Source organism: Eubalaena glacialis, chromosome X, assembly GCF_028564815.1.
Source record: "Eubalaena glacialis isolate mEubGla1 chromosome X, mEubGla1.1.hap2.+ XY, whole genome shotgun sequence".
NCBI lineage: Eukaryota > Metazoa > Chordata > Mammalia > Artiodactyla > Balaenidae > Eubalaena > Eubalaena glacialis.
The window spans coordinates 33,683,538-33,703,182 of NC_083736.1; the positions used below are offsets into that span (position 1 = coordinate 33,683,538).

The 19,645-nt window shown below is 37.8% G+C and overlaps 1 long non-coding RNA gene across 1 annotated transcript in view; it reads left to right on the forward strand.

Annotated features, from left to right (window-relative positions):
- The first annotated feature begins 4,331 nt into the window (after window positions 1-4,331).
- The window catches only part of LOC133081601 (uncharacterized), a 96,920-nt gene continuing 81,606 nt past the window's right edge, over window positions 4,332-19,645 (forward strand). The window contains exons 1-2 of the long non-coding RNA XR_009698869.1: window positions 4,332-4,390; window positions 6,203-6,312. This is a non-coding gene — a long non-coding RNA (uncharacterized LOC133081601). The remainder of the gene's footprint in view (window positions 4,391-6,202; window positions 6,313-19,645) is intronic.

The window sequence follows — 19,645 nt, forward strand, 5'->3', positions numbered from 1 at the left end:
GCTCTTTACCTCTCTATTCTATGAGAAACCAACTTTCAGCATGACTCATAGACCCCTTTGGGATTTTTCTACTATCTGCTTCCATCTTGTTAATGCCAAAAGAGATTCTAAAGTGTAGGGGCTTGAGGTTAGGCCCAACGCAGTCAAGGTGAAGGTCACTCTGCATTAATAAGCCTCTGAACGCTAACCTCTCCAAGTTTCCCCAGCACTTGAGACCAGGCGTCTCTTCATGTCTGGTAGTACCCCTGTCCTACAACACAGGCTTGGGAAACTCCAAATAGCATCTCCCATCCCTTCAAGCAATAGCTCCAACCATTTGTTCCTGAAATCATTGCTATGAACTTTGTGAAAATATGTTAACATTACTGTTCTTTTAAAAAAAAAATCATTTACCTTTCCCGATCATAAACTTACAAAAATAAAACAAATGCTTTGATTAAATGAAGCAAAGAATCAAGCATAATGTTCATAATTCTATAAGAAAAATGACCTAGTTTTACCTCAGTATTTATTTGCCTTTTAGAGATTCAATAGCATTTTTTTTCTGAAGTGACTTCTTGTGCTAAAATAAATGACTGAAGAGTGTCTTATTGCTGACACAGATCACAGTTTGTTGCTAATGGAATGTTAACTGCTTTTTAAGTAACTCTGAATAAATCTGCTGATCCATAAAAGATTCATCTAAAAGGAATCCAATTCATTTTCTGGCTCTGCCACTTCCACTGATGTGAAAAATCTTCCTCCATATTCCACTTTATTTCAGCCATTGCAATGCTGAGAGCGGCACCTGGCTTGTAAAAGGATATTTTAATTGGGAGAGGTGACACATTTCATAATATGTCAAGGTTACCATTTAAAAAACAGTCACTCCCCAAAAGAAAAATGATATTTAAGCTTGTCCTCTGGTGTAAAAATTCATCTCCAGAGTATGAAGGTTTGCTCCATTTCCAAGATCAGAAAGGCAGGACTGAAAAAGAATCCTGAGATTTCCAAAGACAAACAAAACCTGTGACTTCAGCTTCATCCCTGAGAATTAATTTCCTGTGTAATTTTGTATCTGGGACAACCACGACAGAGGATTTTGCAAAACTTTAGCAAAACCAAAACTCAACACCTCAGCAGATGTCTTTGTGGCCTGAATTTCCTGTGTCTAGAGCACCTTCCTGCCTTGTGTGCCTTTGTAGAATAGTTCAGCTTGGGTAGAAAATAGTCCCATCCAGAGTATGGTTTGGAAATAGGGGCTGTGTCTTTCTTCCAGGTCTGCATGTTATTTATCATTCTTTGAAACAACGATGTGTCTGAAAATAAGGCATATATTTAAAAATTGTGAAATAAGGTATTTATTAGACATTTATTTTTGTAAATCTCAAAAAAGATAAATATTTTTTTAAGCAAAGCTCTTCTTTTAGACTTATACCGCAGTCCTCCAAGAATAGATACACCTTTGCAGTTACTTAAACGATAGCTTACAAGGAGTTGTATAAATTGTGCTGGCTACATAGATGTATACAGGCTGTAAATTGTTTTCAAGTTGTTACTTCTGTGTTTAAGAAAGAAAATAACGGGGCTGCCCTGGTGGCGCAGTGGTTAAGAATCCACCTACCAATGCAGGGGACATGGGTTCGAGCCCTGGTCCAGGAAGATCCCACATGCCGTGGAGCAACTAAGCCTGTGCGCCACAACTACTGAGCCTGTGCTCTAGAGCCCATGGGCCACAACTACTGAGCCCGCATGCCACAACTACTGAAGCCCACGTGCCTAGAGCCTGTGCTCCGCAACAAGAGAAGCCACCGCAATGACAAACCCGCGCACCACAACGAAGAGTAGCCCCCGCTCGCTGCAACTAGAGAAAAGCCCTCGTGCAGCAATGAAGAAGACCCAATGCAGCCAAAAATAAATAAATAAATAAAAATTTTTAAAAAAAGAAAGAAAATAATGAGTTATATGACTGAGTGACATTTCACAATGAAAAGAAATGATACTAAACCTACATTTCAGCATCACTTGCTCTAGGTCACTATGATTTCAAATGCTATCATTATGGAAGAATTGTGGCTCTTTTGAACCTCATATAGATGGAATCACATAGTTTGTCCTCTTTTCTGTTTGTCTTTCTTTCACATAATATTTTGTCTGTGAGATTCATCCATGCTTTTGCATCTATCAGTAGTTTATTCTTTTCATTGTGAGTTATATCCTGTTATATGAATCACATTATATATATCACATTATTACATTGTATGAATGTATCATATGTAGTTTTCCTTTCACTTGTGGTTGGACATTTGTGTTGTTCCCAGGTTTTGGTCTTTATGTACAAAACTGCCAAGAACATTCCTGTCCATGTCATTTGGTGCACATGTGTAGACATTTCTGTCGTGTATTCAGCTAAATAAGCTTCCCAGACTCAATTCCAATGTGTGTATGTGGATGCCTTCCCACACCAACAAGCAATTCTTGTACTCTAGCAAGGTGTCCAAGAATTCAAGTGAATTCTGACACTACCTACCCAGAAATAGAATGAGATTCCACAGGTAAAGGGCTCAGTCCCACAAGACCACCCTCCACTTGAGACACCAGCACAAGCCCAGGTTTGTTACCTGTACTTCTGGCAGGCCATCTAAAAACTGGAGGACTCAACAACCCTCTCCAACTCAGACTGCCAATCAGAAGTCCAGGTTGTCACCTGCACTTCTGACCAACTGGCTCCAAATCAGAAGTTCCCACGACCCCCTCCTTGGGGTCAATTAATTTGCTAGAACAGCTCACAGAACTCAGAGAAACATTTTACTTACTGGATTACTGGTTTATTATAAAATAATAATCTAAAAAACTGAACTTATAAAAACAGAGAGTAGAATGGTAGTTACGAGGGTCTGGGGGGTAGGGGAGGAAATTGGGGAGATGTTGGTTAAGGGCAGAAACTTGCAACTAGTAGATACATAAGTCTTGGGGATCAAATGCACAACATAGTGACTATAGTCAACAATACTGTATTATAAACTTCAAAGTTGCTAAGAGACTAGATCTTAATTGTTCTCAACTAAAAAAGAAATGATAATTACGTGACATGATAAAGGTGTTCGATAACACAACTGTAGTAATCATATTGCAATATATAAACACATACACTTCAAACTTACACAATGTTATATGTAAATTATATCTCAATAAAATGTATCATAAATTAAATATTTTCATTTTTCTTCATAGATCTTAGATAAAAATAGATGTCATTTCACAAATTCCCTAAAACCATTCTTTACTATCCCAATGTAATAAACTTGAAGAAACCGGAATCACATTTTAAAAAGTCACAGGTCATTGTTAAGAAAGTATTGTAACTGCCAAGCTTTATCTCAAACAGCTTTATCTACCTTTTCTGTTTGTTCTGTTCTAATCACAAAATGTACAGAGCACCATGTCCATCACAAATAGAGATGCACGTAACAACACTGACTAAATCAGTTATGTCTCAAAGGTAATAACTATTAGAACATTGCAAAGGTTAGCAGTTTAGGATAAGATTTCATTAACCATGATCAGTGGCATTTTATTTGACATACATAGATGTTTTAAAATTGTGTGTGAGCATTGAGTCATAAATGCAGATGTATAACTCATAATGTATATGCATATGAATATGTATGTGTAGTACAGAGAATTATTTCAAGACCATGCTACTATAAATGAGCATTCATCTAAACAGTTCTTAATTCATTAAGCCTCACAAGTCATCTGAGACACACAGATGACAAAAACTATGCATATTTCTGAAAACAAGAGGCAAGAGTCTGTAGGTGAGAAAAATTTGGTACCCCAAAATATATCTCTTTGGCAGATTAATTATTTTAAGCTGGTTGTTTTTTAAGAAGCAACAGATAAGGAAAAAACTCAGAAAACCAAATAGGAGTTACCTTTTTGTAAGAAACATGAACATTTATAAGGGAAATCTCCATTATTAAGTTATGTCTGCCTCACTGTACCAGGAGGAAGAGGATGACTCTAATCTCTAGAATTTCTTATCAGTGGAGAAGATGATGACTTAAATCTGCATAAAGATTCTTTACTGTTCTTTTCCTGGTAACCTCTCCTGACTCTCGCCTCCCTCAACATCCTCTTTTGTCTTTAGCTGAAGCTGGTATTTAAGGTGAGGGCTTCAGCCATTTTGGCGAGTTACTCAGTTCTTCTGGGTCTCTCCCGTTTAGACATGTTATTAAACTTTTGTTTGATTTTCCCCCATTAATCTGTCTCATGTCAATTTACTTATTAGAACAGCCAGAAGAACCTCGAAGGGCAGAGGAAAATGTCTTTCTACTCGACAAGTCCCAAGGAGACTCAGGTCCTAAAGGAAGGAAGAACTCCAACTCTGGCATGAAGAATGAGTCAGGTGATGGTGTCTAAATCCTAATAGCAATTAACCACACTGGGAGTTTGATTGAAAATGCAGCCAGTACCATTCCGCCAGGAGGTCTGAATCTTCCTGGGCCACTAACCACATTAACACTCGGCCACAAGTGCTTAGGTTGTGTCACCATTACCGGCTACACATATGAAAGTAAGTGCAGCTGAAATGTGCTTTTGCCTTACAACTTTAACTTGATTTAAGCCGGTCCATAAAAACTGTTTAGTTCTGAGTGTTCTTCCTGCCACAAGTTTCAGCGTCAGGGCCTGGACTGAACTAAGAACTCTAGGAGGTCTGCCCTCTTTCTTGGCAGTGCACCCCTCATGCCTACAAGCCCTCTGTCACGGTGCAGTGAGGCAAGGCATGAGGAGGGTGTCTCGTTCCTGGCAACAGTGATAAAGGTAGCACCTATGGTCTAAACTTTAACTGAAACAATTGAATATAGTGTCTGTCATGATAAGTTCTGGAGTTGGACTTAAGTATGAGTCCTGGGTGAGTTGCTTAATGACCATCTGAGCCTCCATTTCCCTCATTGTAACATGGAAGCTGGGAAACCACTGTCTCTGACTTAGAGTTGTGGAGACAGTGTACATTAAGTAACACTGCAAACTAAACATTAGCAGAGTAATAATACAAAACAATTTTTGTTAGCATCTTGGAAATAATGAGAATGCCTGGCTCCCAGGAGAAAGTACAGACAAAAATAAAGTGGCATGTTAAGAAGTCCTTTAGATGGTCCATTGTTGGATGGTTGTGCACACTCAATACATTTGTGAGGGTTCCTTATACGTATCTGTCCACTTTTGTGTATTTACAAAATTCTCCCAAATAAAAATTTTTAAAAGTCCTTTAAAAGTAAAATACTACATAAACGTAAGAGGAAACCACTGTAGTGCTGTGGTTCTCAGAGTGGTCCCTGGGACCAGCAGCATCAACAGCTATCTGGAATCTTGTTTCCAATGCATATTCTTGGGTCCCACCTCAGGTAAACTGCATCAGAAACTCTGAGGGTGGGGGCCGGCTGTCTGTGTTTTAACATGCCCTCCAGGTGATTCTGATATACCACTAAAATGTGAAAATCATTAATATAATGAAAATAGGATTAGTCTGTGTTGGAGGTTGGTCCCTAATGGAGGCTAGACTTGGGCAATCAGAGGCTCCTTACACCCCACCCCCGCTCCGAGGAACTACTTCAAGGACGCAGCCTCAGATCATAATATGTTATTGAAACCATCTGGGCATATACGTGACGGAACCTCGTGAAAGCCTCTATACAAACTTTTCTTTTTTTAACATCTTTATTGGAGTATAATTGCTTTACAATGGTGTGTTAGTTTCTGCTGTATAACAAAGTGAATCAGCAATATGTATACATATATCCCCATATCTCCTCCCTCTTGCGTCTCCCTCCCACCCTCCCTATCCCACCCCTCTAGGTGGTCACAAAGCACCGAGCTGATCTCCCTGTGCTCTGCAGCTGCTTCCCACTAGCTATCTATTTTACATTTGGTAGGGTATATATGTCCTTTCTCTTCTTTGTTCGCACAGCTCCTGGGCTTCAGCTTTGGATTTGGCCTCACCTCTGCGTGTAGGTTGCCCTCTGACATCTGTTCTTTGCCCAGACAGGAGGGGGTTAAGGGAGTGGCTGATTAGGGGGCTCTGGCTCACTCATGTCAGGGGGAGGGAGGGGTACAGTAGTTATAATTGGAATGCGGGACAAGCCTGTGGCAGCAGAGGCCGGTGTGACTTTGCAACAGCCTGAGGCACGCCGTGTGTTCTCCTCCTCTCACCGGACAGATTCCTGGAGTCTTCCTCTCAAACGTTCAGAAGTGCTCCATGTAAACTCTTAAGATTCTGGCAGGCGGGTGAGGAGATCATCTTGAGGCCACCGGAGAGAAACTTCACATGTAAGTTCCCTTGTTTTTTGTTTTTATACCTGCCACCTACCAATCTGGAGTGGTTTTCTTCTTTCTCTGGTTTCTCCTTGCTCTCCCTGTACTGGGGCCAGTTTCACATTTTACTCAGGGAACGCCCAAGGTTTGAAACCAACAGTCCGGGAGTTAAGAGGTCGGAATTTGAGTCTAGGGTCAACTGGTTTTATTACCGTGGACAAGCCACTTACCTTGAGCATCAATTTCCTTATCTCTTAATGAAATCTGAGTTTTATGGCCTCCTGAGCCCTTTCTAGTTTGGCCTTTGAGGATGACTCTGGCACACACAGCTTAAGTGAGAAAATGTGGTTTCTGGGAAACTGATCTCTGAACTTGGAAAATTATGAGCCTTGGTTAACTATGCAAACTGCTAATAATTAAACAATTGTCTTTAATTAATGGATTCTCTGTGTATAGCTGGGAGAGTTCATTTTCATCTCCAAATACAGTTTGAAAGTGTAAATATTGTTTCACAAATAGAAAGTATTTCATGTTTTTCATTACAATAGTCATTGGTGTTTAGATATTATTAAGTATAGATGACGGGGTAATTTACTTGTGTTTTTAAGCTTTGCGTTCTATTTGCAGAGGAGGGTTTTAGACTTTCTAGAACACATTTAAGAAACTAACAGTATGCTCTTAATTATAGCTATAGATAAGAGTTTGTTGTGAATCTAAAACGTGTTGTTAAAGGACTTTTTAGCACCAAACCTTGTCAGGTATTTGCCCAATTCAATCACCCTTCTTTGGTTCACAAAAAGGTGTTAAAATTTACAAGAGTCATGAAACTTTGGCCACTCCGAGTTATCTTTAGGGAGGGCAGAGGTTACATGAACTGGGAGGGGGGGTCAAGGGTTAAGAATAATTTCTATGAAGCGCCACAATTAATTGCCAAGATACTCTTGAGGCTAAGCATTTAAAAACAGCAAAGTAATGAGGGAGAAAAAAAAAAAAGGCATACTGGACTTGAAAGTATGTTGCTGAGTGCCACGTTGGGAAGCAGGAGAAGCCAGAAGCTCATTTTCTCAGATGTGATTCAGCTAAAAGGAAGAAGGCCAGATCTTCCTTTGTTATCACATCCTGCAGCTCCATGGATGATAGTAACATTTCCGGGGTCCTTGAGCCACCAGGGCACCTCTTAAGTGTTACTGCTCACCCCTTTCAGTCAATACTAAACAAAAATTTAATGGGAGACCAGAGAATACAGTATCCAGGCCTGAGAAAAAGATCAAACATCCTCCTTAAAAATCCACAGGAAGCACCTTGCATCCCATAGTGGTCTATTATTTACAGATTTAAAGTGTCTTGTGGGTAAAAGAGATACTTAACTTTTAAAAAAACAAAAAATCAGTATTTAATCCTTGCAGATACTGACAGCAATAGGCTGGAATTAAGTTGCACAAGGGGCAAATGTAAGGCTTGCTGTGCTGCCACTATGGAGATTTATAACAAAGGCACAGATGAGTATTGATGTGCCGTAAAGCAAGTTAAATCCTCGTGGATGCACGAACTAGCAAAGAAAAGCAAGTCTAGGTGTTTGAACTGGTCAGGGTCTCTAGTTGGGTATTATTGAGGGAGTAAATTAAAAGAGAAGAACAGTGAAGTGGGGACTGAATCTGATGCTTATTTTATTCCCAATCATGCTGAGCATATAGTGATATGAACAGGAGGGTCACAAAAGAAACAGCTAATCCTGACCCATAGCTGACACATGCCTATTTCATTTGATCCTTACAGATTGGAAAGGGTTTACATAATGTAGTCGTCCTGTACTTCTGCCTGGTGACCCTTAGCAGGAGACTCCTGCTTCCAGCCAAGTTGGAGAAGCCCCCTTTCTTCTAGGTCTTCAGTCTTAAAATGAAAAGTCCTAAACCTGACACAGTAAAAAAGCATAGGAAGACTTTGAAAGGCAGAAAGCTGGTGAGATGACTAGGAACGTTGGGACTTGAGGAACAGCATGGCAGTGATTTCCCTGGTGTATTAGTCTCTCCGGGCTGCCCTAACAGAGGACCAGACTGGGTGGCTTAAGCAACAAATTTATTTTCTCAGAATTTTGGAGGCTAGCAGTGCAAGATCAAGGTGCCAGCAAGATGGCTTCTTTTTATTACTAATTTTATTGTGGTTAGAACACTTAACATTTAACGTAAGAAATTAAGAACACAACAAATTTTTAAGTGCAAAATACAGTATCGTAATCCATAGGCACAGTATTGTTCAGCAGATCTCTACAAATTATCCATCCTGCATAACTGAAATTTTATAACTGTTGATTATCAACACTCCATTTACCCCTCTACTCACCCCTGAAAACCACAATTCTATGGTTTACTTCTATGGGTTTGGCTATTTTCCATATCTCACATAAGTGGAATTGTGCAGTATTTGCCCTTCTGTGACTGGCTTATTTCACTTAGCAAAATTGCCCTCCCGGTTCATTCATGTTGTCACGTATTGCAGAATTTCCTTCTTTGTAAAGGCTGAATGAGAGTCTATTGTATGTGTATACCACATTTTCTTTATTCATTAATCTATCTATGGACATTTAGGTTGTTTCCACATTTTGGCTATTATAAATAAGCTAGAATAAACATGGGAGTGCTAATACCTCTTCAAGACCCTGATTTCAATTTATTATAGATAAATATCCAGAAGTGGGATGGCTGGATAATATGATTTTTCGAATTTGAACTTCTTGAGGAACCTCAAAAAGTTGTTTGAGGTTTTTGAAAACAAAAAATAGTTTTCAAAAGTCACTGCACCATTTTGCATTCCCATCATCAGTGTAAAAGGGTTCCAGTTGATTCACAACCTCATCAACATTTGTTGTATTTTGTTCTTTTGATAATAGCCATCCTAAGAGGTGTGGGGTGATGTCCCATTGTGGTTTTGATTTGCATTTCCCTGATTAGCAAGGTCAAGGATCTTTTCATATACGTGTTGGGCATTTGTATGTTTCTTTGGAGAAATGTCTATTCAGTCTCTTAGCCCATTTTAAAATCACGTTAATAGGTTTATTTGCTACTGAGTTATTACTAATTTTATTGTAAAATTTTATCTTACAGGAGTCCTTTATGTTTTTTTGGAAATTAACCCTTTATCAGATACATGGTTTGCAAATTTTTTTCCTATTTCTTAAGTTGGCTTTTCATTCTATTGATTGATTCATTTGTTATACAAAAGCTTTTCAGTTTGATGTAGTCTGTCTTGTCTATTTCTGCTTTTGCTGCCTGTGCTTTTACTGTTAGAGCTATGAAATCATTAGATCTATGTCAGGAATCTTTTCCCCTGTGTTTTCCTCTAAGAGTTCTATAGTTTCACATGTTACATTTAAATCTTTAATCTATTTTGAGTTGATTTTTGCATATGGTGTAAGTGAAGGTTTCAATTTTATTCATTTGCATGTAGATAACCAATTTTACCATCACCATTGGTTGAAGAGACTAGTCTTTCCCTGCTGTGTATTTTTGGCACACTTGTCAAAGATCAGTTGAGCATATATGCATGGGTTTATTTCTGGGCTCTCTATTCTGTTCCATTGATTTATATGTCTTTATGCCAGTAGCATACTGGTGTGATTACTAGAGCATTATAACATATAGAAATCAGGAATGTAATGCCTCCAGCTTGAGGCATATTTTTCAAGATTTGTTTTGGCTATTTGAGGTCTTTGTGGTTCCATATGAATTTTAGAATTGTTTTTTCTATTTCTGGGAAAAAAGTGCCATTGCGATATTGATAGGAATTGCATTGAATCTATAAATCACATTGGATAGTACGGATATTTTAACAAGAGTAAGTCTTTAAATCCATGAACACAGGATATCTTCATTTGTGTCATTTTTAATTTCTTTCATCAGTGTTTTTTAGTTTTCAGTGTACAAGTCCTTCACTTCCTTAATTTTATTACTAAGTATTTTATTTTGATACTGTTATAAATTAGATTGTTTTCCTAATTGCCTTTTCAGATAGTTTATTAGTGTATTGAAACACAATTGACTTTTGTGTGTTGGTTTTGTATTCCAAAACTTTTCTGAATTCATTTTTCAGTTCTAACAATCTTCTCTACAGTCTTTGGGGTTTTCTTTATTATCATATCATCTGCAGACAGGGACAATTTTACTTCTTTGTTTGTAATTTGGATGCCATTTATTTCCCCTCCTTGCCTAATTTCTCTGGCTAGGATTTGAAGCACTGTGTTGAATAGAAATAAATGGAGTGGGTATCCTTGCCTTGTTTCAGATCTTAGAGGAAAAGCTTTCTGTTTGTCATCATTCAGCATGATGTTAGCTGTGGGCTTTTCACTTAAGGCCTTTGTTATGTTGAGGTAATATCCTTCTGTACCTAATTTGTTGATATTTTTATCATAAAAAATGTTGAACTTTATTATATGCTTTTTCTGCATCTACTGATGATCATGTGAATTTTATCCTTCATTCTGTTAATGTGGTGTATCACACTTACTGATTTTGATATGTTGAATCATATTTTCATGCCAGGGATAAATCCCCCTTGCTTATGGTGTATGATCCTTTTAATGTGCTGTATTTTGCTAGTATTTTGTTTGCTAGTATTTTGTTGATAAATTTTGCGTCAATATTCATCAGGGATATTGGCCTATAATTATTTTCTTATGGTTTATTTGTCTGGTTTTGGTACTGGGGTGATTCTGGCTTCATAAAATGAGTTTGGAAGTGTTCCCTCTTCAATTTTGGGAAAGTTTGAGAAGGATTGGCATTAATTCTTTTTCCAGCTTTATTGAAGTATAATTGACAAAAATCATATAAATTATATATATTTAAGGTGTACAACAGAATAATTTGCTGTACATGTACATTGTGAAATTGTTACCACAATCAAGCTAATTAATACACCCATAGACTCACATAGTTACCTTTTTTTTTTTTGGTTTAGTGAGAATACTTAAGATCTACTTTCTTAGCAAATTTCAAGTGTACAATACAGTTTAATTAACTGTAGTCATTAATGCCTATCTAAATGTTAGGCAAGTTTTGCTAGGGAAGCCATCTGGTCCTGGGCTTTTTTTGTTGGGAGGTTTTTAATTACTGATTCAACCTCCATGCTAATTATAGGTGTATTCAGATTTTCTATTTCTTCATGACTCAGTCTTGGCAGTTTGTATATTTCTGTAACTTACGCATTTCTTCTGTGTTGTCCAATTGGTTGCTGTATAATCATTCATAATAGTCTCATCATCCTCTTTATTTCTGTGGCTTCAGTTGTAATCTCTTCTTTCATTTCTAATTTCATTAACTTGAGTCTTCTTTCTTAATCTAGCTAAAAAAAATTTTTTTCAGGAAATGACGCCACACATCACCTGGTCCATCCCTTCATGTTTTACAGTGGAAATATGTCAGGGGAGGTGACTTATTGGATGCCAAACAGTGCAGGGCATAAACTTACATATCTTTACCTGGTGCTGGCTCTGTTACACCAAAAATTATATTCTTAAACAGCTTAAATATCATCAGCAGAGGCTAACAGGCAAAGCTCTCTCTTCCTATATTGTTTACCCCAGAATCTTTGCATAGGAGTTGATCTGTGGCAGTGCGAAAGGGGATGGAATTCTTCACATATTTTATGTCAGTTAAATATGACCCATGTGTTAGAAGTCCTTAGTCTTGAGATTGGCACATAATATTGTTCTTCTCTTTTGTGTATGTTCAGATTTTTTTTTAATTTTTATTGGAGTATAGTTGATTTACAATGTTGTGTTAGTTTCAGGTGTATAGCAAAGTGAATCAGTTATACATGTGTCCACTCTTTTTTAGATTCTTTTCCCATATAGGCCATTACAGAGTATTGAGTAGAGTTCCCTGTGCTATACAGCAGGTTCTTATTAGTTGTCTATTTTATATATAGTAGTGTGTATATGTCAGTCCCAGTCTCCCAATTTACCCCCCCCCCTTATCCCCTGGTAACCATAAGTTTATTTTCTACATCCGTGACTCTACTTCTGTTTTGTCAATAAGTATGCAGGATCTTAGTTCACTGACCAGGGATCGAACCCGTGCCCCCTGCAGTGGAAGCTCAGAGTCCTAACCACTGGACCGCCAGGCAATTCTATGTTCAGATTTTTGCCATTGAATACTTAGCCTGAGGCCATGGATAATTATTGTTCATACAGATGATGATTGATAAAGGCAAATGCCCTTAGTTTGTTCTCAAGATGCATTGTCATTAGCCCCACTTCTCTTGTTTCAGCTGCCCCATCCATCTTCACACACCATTTGCTCTGTAAGTATAAAGCTACTTTTCGTTCTTTCAAACCTCCATGCCTTCATATGCCACCATGACTTTGCAAATCCAATTCCCATTGCCAGAAATGTCCTTTATCCTTGTCTTCCTAATGAGTTGGAACTTCTAGACTCAGCTCACACTTTACCTTCTCAATGAAAATTTTTCTGATTGTCCTTCCCCAAAGGAGTTAGCCTTCCTGTGCCCCTATTTACCTCAACCATTCCCATCTCCCTCTGTGCATTGTAAGATCCTTGGGCTGAGATGTAACATCACTCTTCTGCCACAGATTGTCCTCCATACTCAGCAGATGTATTTAAAGACTTTACATTGACTAAATTAATCCCTTTCATAGAAAGTCAGATCTATCTGATTAGGTGACTGCAAAATCATGATACAGATATTTATGATAGGGAAAGTATACATTGTATGAAGAATTCGTGAACTTCACTAGTACCTCAATGGCTAGGGTCAAAAGAAGTAAAATAATCTGAGTAATTCTGTGTGCAATGCAGTTCAAAGAAAGGTGGGGAGGTGAATATATCAATTAGAGTTAAATATAATACCAGTTTATAGTCACCTTTTAATCCTCAGAAGAAACATATGAGGGAGGTACCATTTTTATCTCCTTTTAGATAAAAGAAGTGAGGCCCACAGCTACACTGCTAGAATATGATAGAACCGAGATTTTAATCAAGATCTCTCTGACTCTAGAATAATATGCTAAAATAATATGCTGTTTTTGTCCATTTGGGCTTCTAAAACAAAAATACCATGGACTAGGTGACTTAAACAGCAAACAGGTATTTCTCACAGTTCTGGAGGCTGAGAAGTCCAAGATTAAGGCACTGGCAAATTTGGTTATCTGGTAAGGGGCTCTTTTTGGTTCATAGACAACCATTTTTTTGCGGTGTCCTCACGTGGATTTTGTGGGGACACAAATATTCAATCCACAAGACACGCTAACTCCTGAAAGAAGTGTTCAAACAAATATTAAAGCAACATTACATGAAATGAACAGAGAAGCTAACTTTGGTCAAAAATATCTTTGATAAATTGAAAGTTATTCTGATCAGCTCACTTAGCTAAACACCCGATTCTTTGAGGATAAAATCTAATGGTAGTATTATGAATCATTGGTAACTTCCTCACTTCTATCATTCAGAAGTTTGCTGAAACGTATAAGCAACCATCTGTCCATAAAAATTGTTTAGTTCTGAGTGTTCTTCCTGCCACAAGTTTCAGCGTCAGGGCCTGGACTGAACTAAGAACTCTAGGAGGTCTGCCCTCTTTCTTGGCAGTGCACCCCTCATGCCTACAAGCCCTCTGTCACGGTGCAGTGAGGCAAGGCATGAGGAGGGTGTCTCGTTCCTGGCAACAGTGATAAAGGTAGCACCTATGGTCTAAACTTGCACACCTGAAAATAGACACTGGCTTGAGGATCCAGTTGAAATTCCAATTCCTGGTTAACTATGTTGCCAGGAACTTGCTACAGTAGTTTTGTTTCTCTAGCCCCTGTATACGCAGACCTTGGTAATGTTGTGGGTTTGGTTCCAGACCACAGCCATAAAGAAAGTCACATAAATTTTTTTGGTTTCCCAGTGTATATAAAAGTTATGTTTACACTACATGTAGTCTATTAAGTGTGCAAAAGAACTATGTGTTAAAAATGTACATACCTTAATTTAAAAAGTACTTTACTGGGACTTCCCTGGTATTCCAGTGATTAGGACTCCATACTTCCACTGCAGGGGGCACGGGTTCAATCCCTGGTCAGGGAACTAAGATCCCGCATGCCACGTAGCCAAAAAAAAAAAAAAAAAGAAGTACTTTATTGCTAAACAATGCTACCCATCACTCTGATAATGCAGGGCTGTCACAAACCTTCAGTTTGTAGAAAATGCGGTGTCTGTGAAGAGCAATAAAGCAAAGCTCAATGAAACGAGGCATGCCTGTACAGCTTTAAGCCACTCACCTGTTTAATATTTGTTTAATGTTTAATATTAGGATTAAAACCAGGAAACATAACCAACCAACATATGACACCAGCATTAATCCCATCTCCTTGAAGTCACACTTGTCAGGGAGTCCTCTTTATGGAACGTTCTCCAAAGGGTTCTTGGGAACCTCAGCGGCTAGTGCATTGATGAAGAGCATTGAGTGAACCCCACTCATTGCATGGAAATTCCCAATAAGCTCTTAATGCCCACTAGCCATGTGGATTTGATGTCACTTTTTTTGTGTGTTCTTAGCCAGATAACCCACACTAGCCAGGGAACATCATTCCTTTCCATTCTATTTAGAAATGCATGCCATAGAAATACACAGTCTTCCTTCACAGATAGGGCTGTGTATTAGTGGAGGAAATAAGTCAGTGTGACAATGGCACGATCCCATGTTGTCCAGCCCTGCCCTTGTCATTTGGCAATAATAGTGGGTCCCTTTTGTTCGGACATATTAAGTGATTTTCTAGGAAATCTGTTCTCCAAGCCAATATTAAAGAGAATGAATGGTAGTCTTGCAAACTCTTGAATCAATAATATAAACAACTAAGGAAGCAGGATCATGTTACAAGTCCTGGGAAAGATACAAGCAGAACAGAGGGCTGACTTACTTAATTGATATTTACCCCAAATCTTAGGGAAATCACTCGATCACCCATTTACAGCTTCTGCATCAGAAAAATACTGTCCTGATAACTTATTATTACTTACAAGAAATACTTACTAGTTATTGGAAATAAGTCCTTGCTTGATTATGCTGTAACATGTCAAAGTTTCTGATGGTAGGTCCTTAGATGATGCAGTTGAAATATTAGAAAATAAAATTATTTAAACTTGATTTAAGCCAGTCTTAAGTATGCAGAATTCTTCAATTTCATATTTTACTATACATGTGTACCTCGGCACAGAATATGTGTAGCGCCATTTTAAACCCACTGCATTGTTTCATGCATATATATCTTTTCTCACCCTACACTAGCTCCTTTTCTCCTCCTGTCACCTAAAACTTTATGAATCCTCAGTGTTACCTGTAACTCGCATATCTATCAATAGTTATTTAGTTTCACCTCCACTTGGCTTCTGCACAGAAACCTCAAATTCCTTATGTTCAAAATTAAACTGATAAGTGTGCATGGGTACACACACACTCGAATACTCAGTGAAAAATATACTAAAATGGTATAGCACAGGGAACTCTACTCAATACTCTGTAATGACCTATATGGGAAAAGAATCTAAAAAAGAGTGGATACATGTATATGTATAATTAATTCACTTTGCCGTGCACCTGAAACTAACACAACATTGTAAATGAACTATACTCCAATAAAATTTTTAAAAAACACAAAATGTTCTTTATTTAATTACATCTTACAGTAACTGAGAATAAAATCATGTTGAAAACTGAAAAGAAAAAAAAAAAAAATATATATATATTAAATTGTTTACCAGATTCCACATGTAAGGGAATAGGTCACATGTATTAGAGGGGGCAACGGCAGGAGAGAACAAAATGGGGGCACAAATGGGGAAAAGGTAAAAATTAAAAAATACACAGGAGAGGTGACTTTCACAGATAAGGAATGTCAGTGCATTTTAAGATGAGAAGTAAATGAACTATTCAACTTTCCATACCTGAGATTCGGCCAGGTAGAAAGAGTCCACAGATACTCTCAGTAAAATGGTTAGATGGCTGACTTTGCCTAGGACAACAAATATGTCAACAGGGCTATCTTATGGGCCCATAACTGACATAGAAACTAAACTCGTGACCTCGTAAGTTACACAAGAAAGGGTCTTGTCTTAGGCACAATAACAGTTAGGGGCTCCCGGTTACTCTCCTGGCCTCTGTCTGGTCAAACCCAAGACTATATTGTACATTTATGTACTATTTTTCCAGAGAAAGTATAGTTGCAATTTTGATGTAAGTTGAAAAGAAGTCATCAACAATTTCCAAGTCTGTTATTCATGGTGAATTGAATGGTGATACAGGGTGCAGGGGCTGGGGCTGTACGCTCGCTCTTTGGGAAATATGGTGTCCGTTCTGTCTGCCTTCTCCCAGCTCAGAAGGTAGCTAAATCTTGAACTTGCAGGAATCTTAACCTGGCCTGTCTCAGGTTTGTTGGGGGAAACTGAGGCAGCTTACTGCCCATGCTCCGCTAAGAATAAACCCAGAGCTCTCTAAACGTTAAAAAATATTTTGTTTGCATCACATATAATTTACCGTAGTTTTTTTTTGTTAGTTTCTTCCCATACCTGAAAATATGAACGTCAAATGTCTAAAGTACATTTAGGATCACATCATTGCAGTTATGTTCAGGGAGTCTTTTTAATGTCTTCTGTCTCAGTTGCTACTTTGCTGTCAAACTTGGCTACTCTTTGGTCTGTGTGGAAATAATATAAGGAGTAAAAGACAGCTAGTTTAAATTGATTTTTTTTTTAAAGGACTCTGACAACTCATTTACAGGATCTGAAGTTTTAGACTCAGTGAACGAGTCGTGCATCAATTGACGTGCTCTGTCTGAAATCAAATGTTTCTTTTTTGCTCCTAAGAGCTAGAGACGTTTGGAGAAACTTCTTTCATGCAACAAGCCTATTGATACAGACTATCTCTGCATGATAGAGGAGCGTCCAACTGTCCTCTAAACCAGTTAGCTATTGTTCTGTGTGAAGCTGTAGTGAATGAAGAAAAGGACTCAGAAAGCTGAATCCATCCCTATGGTACAGTTAGCTTACCATTCAAGAAATTTATGATTGTACCAGCACAAAAATAACAAAATAATAGTGTTGTGCTACCTATCTTATGCACAGAATTGTACTTATAGAAATGATGATACATACATCATATACATAAATATCTATGTCTCTATATCAATACGTGTATAAATATTAACCTAGTTTTATTCTTTTAACTGCACAACACAACTTAGTATTTTACAAAATCCTGAATTATAATTGGGAATATGATTTATGAAAGCTGAATATGACTTATGAAAGCACAATAGTGTTCCCATTTGTAGATACAGCATCATTTTAAACTCATTATGGATTGCATTGTGTCCCCTGCAAAAAGGTTTTATTTTCAAGTCCTAACCCCCAGTACCTCAGACTGTGACCTTATTTGGAAGTAGGGCTGTTGCAGATGTAACTAGTTAACATGAGGTCCGTATTAGAGTAAGGTGGGTCCCTAATCTAAGGCGACAGGTGTCCTTATAAAAGGAGAGCCATGTGAAGACAGACATGCATGCACACAGGGAGAGCACCATGGGAAGATTGGAGTTAGCTTGCCAGAAGCCGAGGAAGTACCAGAAGCCAGGAGGGGTTGGAGGGAGCATCGCCTGCTGGTACCTTGACCTCAGATTTACAGGTTCCAGAACCATGAGGCAATAAATTTCTCTTATTTAAGTGACTGAGTTTGTGGTACTTTGTTACAGCAGCCCTAGCAAACTAATCCAACTCATCTCTATTTTTTGCTCATCTCAACTTTTTGGCTTTTGAAAGTGGTGTTGAGATGAATATTATTGTCCCCAAATGGTTATTTTCCTCCAATTATGTTACAAAACTTATTAAAGTAAAATTCACATATAATATATGCACCCATTTTAAGGGTACAGTTAAAGAAGTTTCAAAAAACTTATATACCATTTTGACCAGCGCTTTACTCAAAATATAGAACTTTTCCATTATCCTAGAAAGTTTACCCATTTTCCATAGTCAGTCCTTCCTATCTCCTGACCCAGATAATATCTACTCTGATTTCTTAAACTGCTGATTATTTTTGCCCTTTCTAAAGACATACATAAATGAAATTAGACAGTCTGGATTTTTGTTTGGGGGCAGTGTGTGTGTGTGAGCACACATGTGCCTGGCTTCTTTCAATAAACCTGTTTTTGAAGTCCATGTTGTTGTATCAGTAGTTCATTCCTTTTCATTGCTGTATAATTTTTCACTATATGGATATATCATAGTCTGTATATCTATTGATTGACATATGGATTGTTTCCAGATTTTGGATATTAAAAATAGGGATGCTAAGAATATTTATGTTCAAGACTTTATGTGGACACATGCTTTCATTTTTCTTGGATAAATAACTGGGAGTGGAACGGCTGGGTTATATGATAGTATATTTTTAATGTTATAAGAAACTACCAGGGAAGTCCCTGGCGGTCCAGTGGGTAGGACTCTGTGCTTCCACTGCAGGGGGCACTGGTTCGATCCCTGGTTGGGGAACTAAGATCCCGCATGTTGTGCAGCACAGCTGGAAAAAAAAAAAAAAAACCACCAAATTGTTATTCAAAGTGGTTGTCTCTAGCAAAGTATGAAAGTTCCAGTTGCTCCATATCGACATCAACACTTGGTCTTCTGGGAGATTGCAATGGTAACACATAGTGGTTTTTATTCGCATTTCCCTAGTGACTAATGATGTTGATTATCTTCACGTGTGCTTGTTGGCCATTCATATATGTTTTTTTCTGAAGTCTCTTCAAAATCTTCCCCAATTTTTGTTTGTCATTTGTCTTCTCATTGTTGAATTGTAAAATACACAAACAAATGTTTGTTATATTTATATTATTAAATAATATAAATAATAAACATATTTCTTTTCAGGATACTAGTCCTTTGTCAAAGGAGTGCTTTGGGAATAATTTCCTCCAGGTTGCAGCTTTGTCTCTTTGTTTTCTTAACACTTTTCATTAATGAGCAGAGGTTTTCAATTTTGAAGCAGTTATATTTTATGGTTTGTGCTTTTTGTATCCTATGTAAGATATCTTAAAGTCACAAAGATGTCACAAGATCAGTTTTCCCTTTTTTTTTCTCTAAAGGTGTTACAGTCGTAGTATATGTTTAGGTCTGATCTTGTATGAATTACTTTTTTTTTTTTTTGGTATGGTATGATGAGGTATGATAAGTTAAGATTTATTTTCCCCTTCTAGGTATTCAACTCTTCTAGCACCATGGCACCATTTATGAAACACATTATCAGGAACCACATATTGAATAATTCCATTTACATGAACTGTCCAGAATAGGCAAATCCATAGAGATAG